The 15,935-nt window shown below is 39.0% G+C and overlaps 1 protein-coding gene across 4 annotated transcripts in view; it reads left to right on the forward strand.

Annotated features, from left to right (window-relative positions):
• Gpr160 (G protein-coupled receptor 160) overlaps positions 1 to 15,935 on the forward strand; it is a 63,154-nt gene that overhangs the window by 41,616 nt on the left and 5,603 nt on the right. For 3 of the 4 annotated variants that reach the window (XM_046422975.2, XM_046422976.2, XM_046422977.2), the window contains exon 3: positions 14,664 to 14,761. The gene's annotated coding sequence lies outside the window, so the exon portion shown is untranslated. Of the gene's footprint in view, positions 1 to 2,458; positions 2,559 to 14,663; positions 14,762 to 15,935 lie in introns of those variants that run through there. The other variant, XM_046422978.2, reaches the window with a different exon arrangement.

A 15,935-nucleotide genomic window follows, 5' to 3' on the forward strand; every position in this document is an offset into this window, starting at 1 on the left:
GTTCTATTGTTGGAACATCTTAGTATATTTGAGGCACTTTGTTCCCATATTTTTTTATGTTGTTTGTGTGTATTCCCTTCTAATGGTAGGGATCTGAGGCAGTACAGTTTCTACCCTGTAGTCTTATAGTGTCCCTGAAGGCTTCCAGTACTTCACCTTAAAGGAGGAGACCAATATTAACAACACCCAATGCAAACAATATATAACCTTACACTGAATAGCTCCTATTAAGGCATCTAAAGTTTTGTCACAATAAACACAAATGATGTGTTCAATTATTGTCTGCAATACAGTCAGTTTGCTAAAAGGGTTTACTGTTTCAAATGATGAATGAGAGGGAACAGAAGTAGTATAAGGTGTGATGTTTGTGAGGGAGAAGGAGAGAAGATAAAGGTTAAAATTTATAGTAATAGTGGGAGGAATTAATAGAGGTTGGCTGTTAGTATGAGAGAAATAGAAAGAGAATCCAGGGAGACAGATAAGTGAGATAACAAATATATAGTTTTTTGTGGGGGGGTGGGGCAGGTATTGGGGCTTGAACTCAGGGGGCACTCAACCACTGAGCCACATCCCCGGCCCATTTTTTTTTTTTTTTTTTTTTGTATTAGAGACAGTCTCACCAGTCTCACTTTTGCTGAGGCTGGCTTTGAACATGCATTCCTCCTGTCTCAGTCTCCTGAGCCGCTGGGATTATAGGCATGCACTACTGTGCCTGGCTAGATTTTTTTTTAAAAAAGGTAAAAATAGAAGAATATACAACAAAACTGTAATATACTATTCAGATATCTCATTCCTCAGTACATTAATGCATGAAGTATATTTGAATTCAAAGATGGTAGGAGTGTGAGAAAGAGCGTGGGGGGATAAATAAATAAATAAAAATTAAAGGAGGACACTCTCAATGGAAATTTGAACAATTGCTTCTGTTGACTTTTTCAGCTTCCCTTCTCTGCTGATAGGTAGGGTTGTCTGAAGTTTGATGGTAGCTCCAGTCCAAAGGGTGCCAGACTGGTTGGGTGGGCCAGTCAATAGCAAGATGTTCTCACGCACTCTTCCAGTCTTCCCACCTTTTGTAACCGGCTTCTTCTGTCCCTTCCCACTTCGAGACTCACTGAACTGGAGATCACCTGGTTTTCTCCAGTTCCCCAACCTGAGCTCCCCCTGAGGAACTGCCCCTATTCTCTGGCTTTCCACAGGCTTGCTAGACCCAGACTAGCCCACATGAGCCCAGCTGTAGTCTGATGGACCTGGGATTCAGCTTCCCCAGGCTCTGCCTTGTTGCAGTCCCCAACATCTTAATGCTCTTTCAACTTGCAGAGAGACCACCAGGGATGTGCTTACACAAAGGAGTGACCCTGAAAAGAGGCAGTGATATCGCAGCCACTAGCACACACAGCAGAAAGACCTCAGGTGTAACCAGACTTGCACGTACCCCTACAATATATCTCCAGGCCCTGGCCTGAGTCCTCAGGCTGAGGCAGCCACACCCCAAGATGGCAGTGGTGGTGATGGCAAACCTGCAAACCCTGGCCAGTTTGCAAAGATGGCAGTGGCTGTGTGTAACCAAACCTGTGGGTACTGTGACAGTGGACTTCCAGGCAGCAATCGGAAGCGGGCGATTGGCAAGTGGATGTGGGGCAGAGGTAATGGGCAGGCAAGAGGTGGGCAAATGGCAGAGGATAGGCGGCGTCAGCAAGTGATCTGTGCTCAAAAGGCAAGCGATATCTCTGAATTGCTTTTCAATTTATCTTCAGTACCTGTTTTTCCCCACAATATCATCCTCTGTGCATCAAAAACATTAAGAGCATTTAACAGTGTTCTGCGATCTTTAAGTTTTCTATTTTAAGTGGACAGATTGTATGGTATATAAGTTCTACTCCCATAAAGTAGTTAAAGAAAAAAAAAAGTGTGCTCTATTATTATGTGTGGTATCCAAGTCACAAATTCTGATGCTGATGCTTTCCTGAGCTTATTAGAAAGTGTCAGCAGAGATTTTCAGATGGCAACCATGACTACTTAAATGTTAGTTGACAAAAAAAAATGAGTGCTTATCTTCTCCTGTGATGCCACCAGGGGTAACCATTAAGTTTGTCTCCTACATGGGTTGACAGCTGCTTCACAGCCAGTGTCTGGCTAACAGTGATCTTAAGATTTATCTTTAGCATCCTGACTTGCTAAGAGCCACAGCCAAGTAATAAGATGCATGGCATTTTTGGTTGAAAGGTGATGCCAGCAAGACATTCAGATGATATGATTATGTTAAGATTTGCATTCATATGGATATTGGACTCCTGCTGTCCACCTCGGCCTGCTACGGGACTCCTGGAGAGTTCCCATTGGTTGGGGAAGTGCGGTAGGAGGGAATTCCGGAGGAGGGACTTCCTGTTGGGGTCCGGGAGAACGCTGCGTGTGTCGGTCGGCATATTTCCTGGGAGCGTACGGGGCATTGGTGGCAGTTTCAAAAATAAAGTTTGTTCTTGCTTGAGTGGCTCGTGATTTTGTGCCCAGCCAGACTGCGGCAATTGGTGGCCCGTACAGGGAACGCCTGAAGCTTGGAGGTGAGTAAAATTGCTCTCCCCTGAGGGAAGGCGAGAGAATGGGTGACCATTTCAAAAAATAATGTGTTCTTGTTTTGATTTATTTTGTTTTTGTTTCAAGCTGCCTATTCCTAGAACTTTCTCAGGCAAACTGGGAAAAATGGTTGGCTCAAGGTTTGAAGTTGTTCGGCCCTGAGAAAGAGAAAATTGATACAACGATTTTTTGTTCCGTTTTTGTTTCATTCTGTTTCGGTTTTGTTTTATGTTATTGGGTTGCGTTACCTTTATAGTAGATTAGAAATTAGTAAAAAACAAACCGAAAGACTGTTAAGTAAATTGTTAGAGGTCCAGACTATGGTAGAAAACATGTTAGGTCAAGCAAAAGAGAAGGTCTCTCTAGCTAGTCAGAGGAAAATTTAAAGGAAGAAAGCTTAAAGGACAAACAACCATCAGGGGGGGGAGCTACAACAGGAGGCTACTACTAACTCCGTTCTATCACCAGAGGGCATAATTCAACCAACAGCTCCATCTACAGCTGAGTGGCCCTCAACCCCCGTAGTTAATGGACGGAATCCTGAGGCAGGACCTCAAAGATTAGCATGCCCTGTACTTGAGCAGGCAGGAGGGCAACGAATTCACCGTGCTTTAGATTTCAAAACAGTGAAGCAATTAAAGGAGGCTGTAACAACCTATGGTCCACAAGCACCCTTCACAATAAGCATGGTCGAATCCATTACCAACTTGGACATGACGTCAGCAGATTGAGCTAATATGTTTCGATCTGTGCTAAATGGAGGACAATATTTGTTATGGAAGGTTGCCAATGAGGAATTTTGCACGGAGACAGCTAGGCGAAATGCAGCAGCCAGTTACCCTCAAAGAAATCTAGATATTTTAGGAAAAGGACCTTATGAGGGTCAACGGCAACAAATTGAATATGATCCTGGCATATACGCACAAATTGCTGTAGCTGCGGTTAGGGCATGGAAAACTTTACAGGGGCATGGAGATTTAGAAGGACAATTATCTAAGGTAATACAAGGAACTAATCAACCTTATGCTGAATTTGTATATAGGCTTATTCAAACAGCTTCCAGAACTTTGGGGGATACAGAACAGGCAATGCCATTTATAAAGCAACTGGCTTATGACCAAGCAAGTCGTTGCTGCAAAGAGGTCATTAGACCATGGAGACATGAAGATTTAAACACATATATTAAATTATGTAGAGACATTAATGAACAAGGGGCAAGTCTTGGCAGCTGCAGTACAACAGGCTTTAGATGCCAGGCCAAAAACATGCTACAATTGTGAACAAACAGGACATTTTAAAAGGAGTTGCCCCATAGGAGGAGGGTTTAACAAAGCTAGGTATCAAAGGAATAGAGTACCGGGTATTTGCCCACGATGCTGTAGAGGGAGACATTGGGCTAATGAATGCCATTCTCAAACCACCATAGAGGGTATTCCATTATCAAAAAATGGACAAAAACCAAGTGTTTACCCACAATATCGTAGAGAAAGGCATCAGGCTCCATTGCCAAAAAACGGACTGGGGGGCCCAATGCTCCGGGGCCCACAACCACAAATATACGGGGCAATGGAGGAATGCAGCAATACCATCAGGGTAGTGCCGAGGACACATTATCCATTAAATCCCTCATCAGACAAACTAGAGGGAGTGCAGGGTTGGACATCTGCGCCTCCGCCAGAGCAGTACTAACTCCAGAGATGGGAGTTCAAATCATTCCCATAGGAGTAAAAGGACCTCTTCCCCAAGGAACAGTAGGCTTATTATTGGGATGCAGTTCTTCTACACTAAAAGGACTTATGATATAAGTCCTAGGGTAATTGATCCCGATTATGAAGGTGAAATAAAAATTATAGCTAGTTCTCCAAGAGGTACCTCAGTAATTTCACCAGGAGATAGAATAGCACAGTTATTAATAATACCCAGCCTGCATGATAAATTTTCCAGTCGTACTGTAGAAAGAGGTTCCAGGGGATTAGGCTCCACAGCTGTGGATTGGGCTATGCTGTCTTTAAATTTAGATTCTCGCCCAATGCTAAAACTAAATATTCAAGGACATGAATTTAATGGGCTACTGGACAGAGGAGCTGACCTTAGCATCCTATCTCATCAAGAATGGCCAAAACATTGGCCATTACAACAAGCCACTCAAACGCTTCGAGGCCTAGGAGTGGCAACTAATCCCCATAGAAATGCAATGGTATTAGATTGGAAGGATCCTGAAGGATGTGAAGGAACTATACAGCCATATGTATTGGATCATCTTCCTATAAATTTATGGGGACGAGATGTCCTAGATCAATTAGGTTTGACATTAACAAATAACATCAATCCTAACGCGCCCACTTCTAGGGCTAGACAAGGCTTTAGGAAAGAGAAAAGATTAAGAGAACAAGAACAAGGTATAACAGCACCAATTCAAATAGATCAAGGAATAAATAGACATGGATTGGGTTTTCAGAAAGGGCCATTGAGACAATCAAAATTACTTGGAAATCAGAAAGACCAATGTGGGTTCCTCAGTGGCTCCTGACTAAAGAAAAGATACAAGTAGCCCATGACCTGGTCAAACAACAATTAGCGGAGGGACATATACAACCTTCCATATCTCCCCATAATACACCCATTTTTGTCATTAAAAAGAAATCTGGTAAATGGAGATTATTGCAAGATTTAAGAGCCATTAATAATGAGATGGTTATTATGGGACCTGCTCAATCAGGGATTCCCCAATTGTCTGCTTTGCCAAAAACCTGGTATGTTTTAGCTATAGATTTATTAAAGATTGTTTTTTTTCAATTCCAATTCATCCTGAGGATAGTCCACATTTTGCATTTACTATCCCTGCACTAAATCATGAAGGTCCTGATCAGAGATATGAATGGAAAGTACTCCCTCATGGGATGGCTAATAGTCCAACTATGTGTCAAATTTATGTTAACAAAGCAACCCAGCCACTTAGAAATCAAAGTCCTGAACTACAAATATTTCACTATATGGATGATGTATTATTGGCACATAAAGATAAAAACACATTGCTAGAATGTTATGCCACACTTACAAATTTATTAAAAAATTATAATCTAGAGATAGCAATAGATAAAGTACAATTAAATCTTCTAATTAATTATTTAGGGGTTCTATTATCCTCAACCATGGTCCGTCCACCAAAAATTCAAATACGAGTAGATAAACTCAAATCACTTAACGACTTTCAAAAGTTATTGGGAGACATAAATTGGATAAGGCCTTATCTAGGCATACCAACAGGAGAGTTAGGACCTTTATTTGATATCCTAAAAGGTCCATCAGATCCAAATTCACCCCGCATGTTAATGCCTGAAGCAAAAAAGGCATTAAAAAATCATTGAAACATACATGGAAAATATGCATTTGGATAGAATTGATGTAAGTTTGCCTTTATTATTTATTGTACTACCAACAAAAAATATCCCTACAGGAGTATTTTGGCAAGAAGGTCCATTATTGTGGATACATTTATCTTATTCTCCTAACACTGTTCTTACTAGGTATCCTGAGGCTGTAGGACAATTAATACTCAAAGGAATAAGAGCAACAAAGGGAGTGTTTGGAATTTCTCCCAATAAAATTATTACTCCATATACTATGAATCAAATTGATGAGTTAGCTAATGAGTTAAATACTTGGGCAATAATCATGTATAAATCTAATGTTTCATTTGATAATCACTTACCATCTAATCCTTTGTTGTCTTTTTGGTCTTCGCATCCTGTAATTTTTCCAAAAATGACAAGAAAAACACCTATCATGAATGCTCCAAATATATTCACTGATGGGTCAAATAATGGTACAGCAGCAGTAGTTACCCCTGATCAAACTTTTACATTTTTAGTACCCAAACAATCAGCTCAAAAGGTAGAGCTTAATGCAGTTTTACAAGCTTTTGTGATGTTTAAAGATTCTGTATTTAATTTATTTTCTGATAGTCAGTATATAGTTAATGCTATAGTATCCCTTGAAGATGCTGGTAGGATTACCCCTTCCTCTACTGTTTTCTCTTTGTTTTCTGCTATACAAAGTCTAATCTGGGACAGAAAAGATCCATTCTTTATAGGACATATCAGGGCACATACGGGATTGCGTGGAGCCCTTAGTTTGGGCAGTGAATTAGCAGATAAATCTACACATGACATAAATATTTTCTCCACAATAGAAGAAGCTATAAATTTTCATAAAAGGTTCCATGTCAATGCTAATACTTTTCAAAAGCATTTTAAAATAACTAAGGAACAAGCCAGACATATAATAAAACAATGTCAAAATTGTGTGACCTTTTTACCACAAGTTAATCTTGGAGTCAATCCTAGAGGATTGATACCTAACCATATTTGGCAGATGGACGTCACACACTTGCCAGAATTTGGAAAATTAAAATATTTGCATGTTACAGTTGATACTTCTTCTGGATTTTTGATGGGCTCCCTTCATGCCGGAGAAAAAACTAAAGATATTATAGCTCATTGCTTACAAAATTTTGCCACTGTGGGTGTTCCAAAACAGTTAAAAACAGATAATGGTCCTGCTATACCTCTAACTCTTTTAAACAATTTTGCTCATCATTTGGCATTACTCACATAACAGGAATTCCATATAATCCACAGGGACAAAGCATAGTTGAAAGAGCTCATCAAACTATTAAAATGTACTTATTAAAACAAAAGGAGGGAATTGGAAAGGGGTATATATCCCCCAAAGATAAACTTAAAATAACCCTTTTTACTCTAAACTTTTAAAATTTGGATTCATCAGGGCTTAGTGCTGCAGAAAGACATTTGTATCCAAAAAATGTACATAAGCCTAAGGTACTTTGGAAGGATATTCTAACAGGACAATGGAAAGGTCCTGACCCAGTGATTGTCTGGAGTCGGGGTTCTGTTTGTGTGTTTCCACAGGGAGAACAGCAGCCGATTTGGATTCCAGAGAGACTAACCAAAACAATTTCTACAGACCAAAAAAAAGATGATTTGACTCAAATCCATAACAGCTGATATCCAGAGCTCCAGCTTGGCTATTCTTACATCTGCGACAGTGATTAACCAGGATGCTTTTTTCAGTATCTATTTTATTATTGCTTTTTCCCACATCATAAAGTTCTATTTTATTTTCAAGCTCATACAGACCTAGGTTAATGTTTTTCTGATCAGTTTTATTTTTTGACTGTGGAGTTTTTAAACATTGCAATGGAGATTTCACCTATGTAAAGCTACAAGGCCTTTACTATTGTCTTATGTGTTGTATGTTATGTGTGCACACTTCTGTTTTGTGTTGTATGTCTGTAGGTGTGTATGTCCATATATCATATATGAGGAGCGCTCATGAATAAATGGATCCGAATTTTTTTTATTATTCACGTGATTTTAATTGTTTAAATTGGGTAAACAGCTGTTGAGGATTGTTTTAATATGTGTACAAATAAGCAGGTTAACAGATCTGTTTGTTTACTTTCACCTTTCCTTTTCATTATATTTAATAATTCTCTTCAGGATAATGTAAATTGTTCAGAAAATTGTTTTCTTAGTACCTGTTGGAATGTTACATAATTTTTTTTTAGCATCATTGTCAGAATTCCTATCTTCATCCCAGTGCCTGTGAAGACAAACATGAAACCAAACTACAGCTTCTTCGATAGTTATCACAACAAACTGTATAAACTGATGCATCAATGAATAATAACTCAACAAGTAATGCTCATTCAAGGAGTCGATTTATTTTGGGAGGAAATAGACATATTGATAGATTCCTCCGCTTTGAACTACTTGCAGAACTTGCCTGGACTATGTATTACTTGTATGCATTGTGATCTATCTGTTGATGCAGCGAATTATGATAGTGCTGGCGTATCTTTGCTGATGTGTCACCAGTGATACAATTTTTCCTAAGGAGCTGTCAATTGGCTTGTTGTCGTGGCATTTCTGTATCCTCCTCCCTTCTACTAGTAATGGTCTAAATTTGGGGGCCAACAGAGGTGAGGCAAAGAACCTCACCCCCCCATCGGCACCAAGGCCAAATTTGGGGGCCAACAGAGGTGAGGCAAAGAACCTCACCCCTCCACTGGTGCATAGGCCTATCCACAAGTATGGCTATATGCTGGACCGGTAGTCAGTGATGGGTATGATCCAATTGCAGTGGTATCAACCTAAGACAGGAGGCTGACGCCTAGAGGTCAGTTCATCTGATGACGGGTAAGAACCATATGTTGAATTGGACAACCTAACAGGCACGGTCCCTAGCCACATTGCTTGTTGCTTAATTAAACAGAAGGGGGGAGATGCTAAGAGCCACAGCCAAGTAATATGATGCATGGCATTTTTGGTTGAAAGGTGACGCCAGCAAGCCATTGAGATGATATGATTATGTTAAGATTTGCATTCATATGGATATTGGACTCCTGCTGTCCACCTTGGCCTGCTATGGGACTCCTGGAGAGTTCCCATTGGTTGGGGAAGTGCGGTAGGAGGGAATTCCGGAGGAGGGACTTCCTGTTGGGGTCCAGGAGAACGCTGCATGTGTCGGTCGGCATATTTCCCAGGAGCGTACGGGGCATTGGCGGCAGTTTCAAAAATAAAGTTTGTTCCTGTTTGAGTGGCTCGTGATTTTGTGCCCAGCCAGACTCCGGCACTGACTTGAGATATAAAGTAGTTAAAATATAGTTTTTGTTTTAAAATAAAATTTTCTTTTTATTATTAAGTGTATTTTATTTTTTACCTGAGGAACAAAAACATGCTATTCATATGTTTACCTAGTTGGCCACAAGACTTATTCCAGGAGCAGGGAGGGAAAGTCATTTCTCTCTCTACCCACCACAGGCAACTTATGCTCCTTTAGCTGATTCTTTCGTTGTCTACCTCCTTATCTCTGGTAACATGCTTATCTTGCTTACATTTTTCATTTTAAAGCATTCTATAGACTTCCTAAAAAGTCCGTGATTATTTAGGACCTTCTTTTTCAGGCAAGCCCACCACCATGCACCCATGCAGCCACTAAAACTGTAATTTTGATTAGATCAGTATTTGGTATTAAGAGATTATGATTCTACAACATCTAGCCACAGCTGACCAAAGGTTTATACTATAATTATATGTCCTTTCCTCAACAACATTTTTGTTTTTCCTGAAAGTTGTCTTTATCTTTTTCTGTATATGGTCCTATGACACATAATGCTTAGGTCAGCAGAGGATTGCATTTACCATGGTGAATGCTATACAGTATTGCCTAGTCATATCTTAGCCATCTTAAGTTTGTGAACTATGATGCTTGCACAATGAAATCACCCAATGACACATTTGTCAGAATGCATACCATTGTTAAGTCATATATGGCTGCACTTATTCAACCACAGATTTTACTTTTGTGTAAATTTGTTTTGATACACTCAAAAGATACTTGGGATTTCTATCTTATAGAAATTTCTTCAGTCATATTCACAACTCCAATTTAGAGTGTCACTTAGATCTGGTGCATAGTTAATCTTCACCTAGGAATCCTTCTTCCTTTCTTCTGGTGCATCTCATTTCATGGATCTCAGTTCTTTCTCTTTTTTAGTTTATTCTCTCATTTTGATGGTGTATGTTTCATTGACTTCCTAAGAAGTTTGTGTGAGGAAAGCAGTTTGAATATGTGGTTTTATTTTGTATCTATACTTAATTGACCATTTGGCTTGGGATAGAATTCCATGTTGGAACTTTTTTTTCATTAAAGAAACAGGTTGGGGGCTGAGGCTGTAGCTCAGTGGTAGAGTGCTTGCCTAGCATGTGTGAGGCATTGGGTTTGACCCTCAGCACTGCATAAAAATAAATAAAATATGTGTATTGTGTCCATCTACAACTAAATTTTTTTTTTAAAAAAAAGAAACAGGTTGGGAACTTTATAAAGAAAGGTGGTTTATTTAGCTCACTGTTTTGGAGGCTGAAAGTACAAGATTGGGTGGTACCCATCTGTTTAGCCTCTGGTGAGGGCTTATGATGGATGGCATCCCAATGGTGAAAATATGTACAGAAGAGATCACATGGTAAGACAGGAAGGAAATGAGAAATTGAGGAGCTAGGCTTTCACTTTTTATAACTACCCTCTGGCAGGAGACCTCACCAAGTTCCCTTGAGAACTTTAGCAATCCCTTCTGAGGGCAGTGTCCCCAGCAGCCTAATTACTGTCTAATTAAAGGTCCTGCCACCTCAGTACCAACAAACTGGAGACCAAGCCCGCAGCACATGAATCTTTGGGAAACCTACCCAAACCACAGTAGGAAGACATGTCACAGGCAGAAGGCCACGTAAAGATGGAGGTAGAGACTGGCTTTACCTTGCCATAAGCCAAGGAACGCCAGGAGCCACCAGAATCTGGAAGAGGAAAGGAAAAATTCTCCTCTAGAGACTTCAAAGGAAGGATGGCTCTGCTGACATCTTGATTTTAGACTTCTGGCTGCCAAAACTGAGGGAACAGATTTATGTTGTTTCAAGCCATCTAGTTTATACTCCCAGTTGTAATCAGTTATGGCAACCCTAGGAAGTTAATAAACCTAATCAGGATTGTAAAGATTATCTTCTGTTTTCACTGGGTGCTGGGTGCATTCTTATAATCCAGCAGCTTGGAAGACTGAGGTAGTATGATCGAAAATTAAAGGCCAGCCTGGGAAACTTAGCGAGATCTGTCTCAAAAAATAAAAAGAACTGGGATGTTGCTCAATAGTAAAGAGTCCCTGAGTTCCATCCCAGTACCATCCCCATATGTGTGTGTGTGTGTGTGTGTGTGTATATATATATATATATATATATATAATATATATATATATCTCCATCTCCCCACTCCTAGCTGAGGGTCCAGGTGTAGTCATTCCTCTTCCTTGTCAACACCTGTATTGCCAGTCTTTTTATTTTATTCTAATGGATATGCACAGATCTCATTATTATTTTCATTTGCATTTTCCAGTGTGTCCGTTCACATCTTTTCCTATTTTTGTAAAGTTCTATATGTCTTATTATTGAGTTATAAGAGCCCTTTTGTATTCTGGCTCCAAGTCATTATCAGATATTTATTGTGAATATTTTTCTTAGTGTGTAGCTTGTCATTTTATTTTCTTTGCTGTGCTTCAAAGAGAAGTGTTTTTTATGGAGTGAAATTTATCCACATGAGGATGTGCATGTGTGCATGATGAGGTAATCTCTTTACTAATTTACTTTGTGATGTCTTTTTGTAGTTTGGCTAGGAATTTAACACTTTTATTTTTTTTCCCTTAAGAAACCAGTTTTGTCTCATTGCTTTTTTCTTTTTCTGTTTTTCCATTGGTTGTTTTTTTTTTTTGGGGGGGGGGTACGGGGGATTGAACCCAGGGGTGCTTAACCACTGAGCCACATCCTCAGCCCTATTTTGTATTTTATTTAGAGGCAGGGTCTTACTGAGGTGCTTAGCGCCTCACTTTTCCTGAGGCTGTCTCTGAACTCACTAACCTCCTGCCTCAGCCTCCTGAGCTGCTGGGATTATAGGCACGAGCCACCGTACCTGGCTCCATTGTTGCTTTTTAATTTTATTGAATTCTGCTCGCTCTTGTGTCCTTCCTTCAGTCTACTTTAGATTTAATTCACTCTTTCCTATGATTTAAACTTAGGTCATTGTATTCATAGACAAACATGAAAATCTGAAGGAAATGTGAAAGCAGTTATTAAAATTGAATATTTTTATCAACTTTCTTATATTTATATTACTGTTTTTCAAAGTTATTTTATAAATTTTAAATTCTGATTCTGTAAATAATACATAGGTTAAAAGACAGACATTTCAGACAAGATTGGGTATGTTCAGGGTGATATGGCCCTAGAACAAAAATTAAAAAAAAGAAGAAGAAAAAAACATTTTAAAGGACAAAGAGAATGGTAAGGAATTGTATTAGGATAGGCCATAACAGATCATCACAAAATCTTGTGATTTAATCAACAGAGATATTTTTCTTGCTCGTGTGAGTTTTGCTCCACACACAGTAACTCAAAGACCCATCTGAGCTGTACCTTGTAGAATGTATGGTCTGTCTACTCCATATGGTAGGAAGAGAGGACACTGAAGGGCATCTCTTCTGTAGTTAGATGCTTTGATCACATGAGTCACCTCATTGTGGGATCAGCACTATAATCCACATCAAAGGAGAAAAATGAAAATCACCTATCCCATACACTGAGGTGACCCCTTCTTGTTGTCTGGCATCACTGACCTTCCTTGTGGACAGTCGTAGTATGATTGGTTTGGTGGAAATGACTCCTGTAGTCTGCAGATCATTAACTAATGCTTGGTTGTGTTCTAACTCTGTGGCTCTTTTATCAGATTTTCATTATGTAAATAAGACTCGGGAAAGGGCAAATCAAGAATCCCTTGATAATTGCCTTAACAACATGGAAATTTCAAATTTCTTCTTAAAATGTCCTTATAGAATATCTCTGGAAAGATGTACAAGTTATAATGGTTTTATCTATGAAAGGAACCTGGGTTAGATAGCCAACAGGAAGGATGGAGAAGTTGAAGTATTGAGTAGGGTAGGTAATTTCACTGTATACGTTTTTGTGTGTGTAATTTCAGTTTTGTACCAGGTAAATTATATGACGTTTTATTAAAGGTTGTTTCCTATATTTTCTTAATTTTTCTATACTGGGTGTTTACCATGTAATCAGATAAATACAAAACATCTGTTTCTTGAGTTATCAGAGTTATTTTTTTCCATTGAATTTGAATACATAACATCAAGCAAGAACCACATTTTGAAGAGTTTATATTTAGAGGAATAAAATTATTATCCAAATTGATAGTCATGGTCTCCTGTGGGTATCAGTAATTAACATAATTATCTTAACTTGGATGGTACTTTTTTAGAAAGTTCATTCACATATGTAAATTGGGATTTTTTTACATTTCCAGTTATGAGTTGGTCCCTGATTGTCTTACTGGAGAACACAAGCTTTTAAATCAGAACTGAGGGTGAACTTCAGCTCCAATACTTACCACTTGGGGAAAATGTGTATACTTAACCCCAGTCTGTTTCTTCTTGGTGGGGGAAACAGACTTTTCATGATTGTTCTAAGGACTAACTAAAAGATACATAGAAGTTCTAAGGACTAAAAGGCTCACTATATTATTTCTCCCACAGGCTCTTTCTACTTATCAGGCTCACGAATACAGTGACAGTGCTAGCTCCATTTTCTACACAGTAGCAGTCCAGTCCTGTTTAATGCACATGGCTTTGTTAAACTTTTCTTAGATAAAAATGAGGTTATGTAGCAGTTTTTTGATTACACTAATACTTGAAGTCATTGACCTTTTTCTACTCTGCAGCCCTCATGAATGTACACAGAACTTTCCAGAAGCTACCCAATATATGTGATCTTAATTGATGAAGTGTAAATGAGAATCCCACTGTCTGCCAGTAAGCCAGATACTAAAGCAATATGTGAAGTGTAAAATTTTGCCACTTTGCTCACTATATTTTTCTTGTTTGGGAAAATATAGTAAATTTTCATTTAAAAAACTTTTTTATGTTAGCATGCAGCAAGTGTCAAAGGATTTTGAAGTGAAACAGAACTGATGGTTTAACTGGAGCCTGGGGGTGAGATCTGACATGTAAAGCAAGATTTCTTTATACGGATGCCATGTTATGTGTGTCCGTTTCCCATTGTGTTTTGTGAACTTTCAATTAAATGTTCTCTTCCCTCCTTTTTGCTGGAAAGAAACTAAGAACATAAGCAGTTATGGACCATAATCCCTCAGAAGGTGAAAGTTTTTCTCAGCAGGGTTCTGGAGCCAGTCACACTAGATGGACTCCATTCATTAAGATGGCTGTTGTCTAAACCCAGAAATTTGGGAGACTAAAGCAGAAGGATTGTGAGTTTGAGGCCAGCCTCAGCAGTTTACCAAGGTCCTAATCAATTTACTGAGACCTTGTCTCAAAAAATAAAGAATAGGGCTGGGAATGAAGCTCAGTGGTGAAGTACCCCTGGGTTCAGTCCCCAGTACCTGCCCTTCCCCATCCCCCTGCGAAATGGCTGTTAATGGTTGTTTTGTTTTCTGTCTTCACACAGGGCTAACTCACATAACCTTTTGGTATAGCACAATGAATTCAAGGGACCAGCAGTAACATAAAATAGGAGGACCATTAGTCAAGAGGACCCCTTGGAGAGTAAGTATGGTGTGTTAAAAATGAATTGGGTCAGTGAATGGTTTGTTTCCCAGAGTCTAATCCTTCCAAAGGGAGCCAGAGCACTCAGCAAGCCTGTAGAAGAGATAAGATGCCTTGTAAAGGATTTCCACAGTAACTTTTTAGGTGTCATATGAGTTGATTCAAATATACTTAAAAACCATGTTGGAAAAGAGCCATATTTTATAGATTTCTGTATCACTGTAGTTACTATGAATACTTTTCATGGGAAAATTAAGGATGGGTAGCTTATTAAAGGATTTGTCTTTTTTTCTGGGAGCCAGTTTATAGAACAAAATATTGTAACTTTGAATACTTTTGGTGGTTATTAGAGAACTGGAGTACAGATATAAAACTGGTCTCATTCAAGAACATTTTGATTGGTTTCTGTGATCCTGATACTCAGGAACCATTGTAAAATGACCCAAATTTCATTTTCCAGTGTACTTCCTTCTGATTACTTTCATTGCTTCCAGTTGTAAATCTTCTCTGAACCTTATTTTCTTCTAATTTTATGATTCCCTTACAAACTCTATTTTAGGCTTTTCTTTCATCTGGTCCTTTTCCGCAGAGGCTCTTGGTGAGCATTGTTGATCCTCCTCCTCTGCAGACCTTTCTGAGCCCCTAAGACACATTGGGTTTTTGTAGGTATTAGCCAGCTTTTGTGGACTTCGAGTGGACTCCATCTGACTCAATGATGAAATGAAAACTTGGGAACCAGCCCTTGGATGGTGCCTATTTAGCTTTACTTGTTTTATTTTGGAATAGAGGCTATAAAAATCACATAATGCAGATCATTCTTTTTACTTCTCTTAAATAATGGTCTTTATAAATATGAACCTATAGTATTTCCCTTCCTCAGTCCATTTTAAACCAACATTAGCTGGTTTAAAATGAAGCTTGTTTTTTCCTTTGGTCCCCAGACTTCACCTGGTTGATCATTCCACCTAGGCTTCTTATTCAGGGAACACCACTTATGAGGCCAATGGCATTTGCCAAGTTGTCAAGTGGGTAGCTGTTTGTGTCCTTTTACCTCCAAATCTGGCATGGAACTTCTTTAGACTAAGTCAAGTTAAACACTGTAGTATGTGTGACTATAGGGGAAAAAATGAGTATAGGAAAGTACTAGCTTGACTGGTTCTTTTGCATTTTTATA

Source organism: Marmota monax, unplaced genomic scaffold, assembly GCF_021218885.2.
Source record: "Marmota monax isolate L192 unplaced genomic scaffold, Marmota_monax_Labrador192_F-V1.1 WCK01_AAM20220418_F8-fsc00110, whole genome shotgun sequence".
Classification (NCBI taxonomy): domain Eukaryota; kingdom Metazoa; phylum Chordata; class Mammalia; order Rodentia; family Sciuridae; genus Marmota; species Marmota monax.